Source organism: Echinops telfairi, unplaced genomic scaffold (genome assembly GCF_000313985.2).
Source record: "Echinops telfairi isolate 266 unplaced genomic scaffold, ASM31398v2 ScPeMD7_17;HRSCAF=63, whole genome shotgun sequence".
NCBI lineage: Eukaryota > Metazoa > Chordata > Mammalia > Afrosoricida > Tenrecidae > Echinops > Echinops telfairi.
In genome coordinates this window covers 9,772,078-9,773,641 of record NW_022103914.1, presented here as the reverse complement: position 1 = coordinate 9,773,641, position 1,564 = coordinate 9,772,078, and positions in this window count along the sequence as shown.

The window sequence follows — 1,564 nt, the reverse complement described above, 5'->3', positions numbered from 1 at the left end:
GAGTTAGGATTTGCTTTGTCGTGCCTAGAGACTGAACTGGATTGACATGGAATGATATTGGGCAGAGCACTCAAAAACAAAACAAACCTCAGAGCGACCTGAGAGGACAGAGTAAGATTGCTCCACAGAGTTTCTGAGGCTACAGATCTTCCTGGAAGCAGCCTTGTGTTTCTCTTACCTCCCAGCCCTGGTTGGTTCAAACTGCTGACCCCTGGGCTGTCAGCTAAGCACATAACCGTTGCATTACCAGGGCTATTTTTGTACCAGAATGGCTCTATGTGGTTTGTGTGTACATATTACAAAAGACAAAGTGCTTTGTCTCATCTGATCCCCCAAAGAAGCCCATGTCTTCTCAGGTCTCCCTGATTGCTCAAAGTCTGAGGCGTGGAGGGGCTCCTTGGTCAGTGTCCCCTGGGATTGAACTGAGGCCAAGAGCCTTCTCAGTGGAGAGCTTGTCTGGTACCCAGACTGGACTTTATATTAGATAGAGAAAGCAAAGTCTTCCATTTAGGTTAAACAGACACTCACACAAACTGTGCTAATCCAAGGCAGATAAAACCGAGCACGGAAACGCAGGTTAAAGAGGGTCTTACGGATGGCCTTACATGAGGTATTCACTGAGCTGATTCTGAGGATGTTGGCTCCAGGAGCAGAGTACTGGTAAGAAAGGGTCTTCCATACCCAGCCCACGAATCCATGCTGTTGAAGTAAAAGCTTTTTTCTGTGCTTGAATATCCAGGCATTGTGTCTACTCAGATTGGATTTTTGTACAAGTGGCTCAGTCTTCTCACTCAATCTGCCCTGTGGGTTCTTGGTTAATACAAATAGACCTAGGAACCTGTTTGCTTATAGATCTTCACACAGTGCCCAGCCAGGCCAGGTGATGTCTCCGTGATTGTGGCTTCCCAGAGGATCTGTTGATTCGAAATGACTAAACTTATTATGTGGGCTCTGGGATAGTCACGGGTACCGATGGAGAATAGATACATAGAGTCCGGGTTAGAGTCACAAAATCCTATCCGCAAGTGGCAAGCAAAAGAAGAAATAGGTATGCCTTCTATTGAAGAGGCTGCCTGCATTCTGCCCAGGAAAAAAGATCGTGGAAAAGCCTTGAACATCTTGCCAGGGGTCCTGGTTTCTAATTTCAGTGCTACCATGTTCTAGCCATGTGACACTGTGGACATTCTTTAACCTTGGAGTCTTAGTTTATGTATGAAATGAGAACAGTCATGGATTACACTGTCATCTTCACTGAGGTGTAAGAAGTCTTTTATGCATGTAAAACTGCCTGGGTGCACGAATGGTTAGTGTGCTTGAATGCTAACCACGAGGTTGGAAGCTCAAATCCATTAAGAATTACCTCCGAAGAAAGGCCCAGTGATCTATTTCCCCCCAGATCAGCCATAATAACACTGGAGACCATGGTTCTACTCTGAAACGCAGGGAATCTAGGACAGATGAACCACTCAGGGCCAGGGGTGACAGTGGCGATACCAGGAGGGAAGTGGGGTGTAGAAAGGGGGAATTATCACAGGGAGCTACATATAACCTCCTCTCTGGGGGA